Source organism: Eimeria mitis, genomic scaffold, assembly GCF_000499745.2.
Source record: "Eimeria mitis Houghton genomic scaffold, Emh_scaff4252, whole genome shotgun sequence".
Taxonomy (NCBI): domain Eukaryota; phylum Apicomplexa; class Conoidasida; order Eucoccidiorida; family Eimeriidae; genus Eimeria; species Eimeria mitis.
The window spans coordinates 595-827 of NW_013572577.1; positions in this window are offsets into that span (position 1 = coordinate 595).

A 233-nucleotide genomic window follows, 5' to 3' on the forward strand; every position below is an offset into this window, starting at 1 on the left:
GCAGCAGCAGCAGCAGCAGCGGGAACATTTCTTTGTCTTTTTAGCTTTCTCTTAGACCTCTCTTCTCAATATAACCGCAGCAGCAGCAGCAGCAACAAACCCCACTGCTGCAGTGTATGTACACAGCAGCAGCAGCAGCAGCAGCAGCAGCAGATAATACACACATACACTCAGTTGTTGCTAGCAGTAGCTGCTGCTGCTGCAACTCCTGCTGCTGCTGCTGCTGCTGCTGC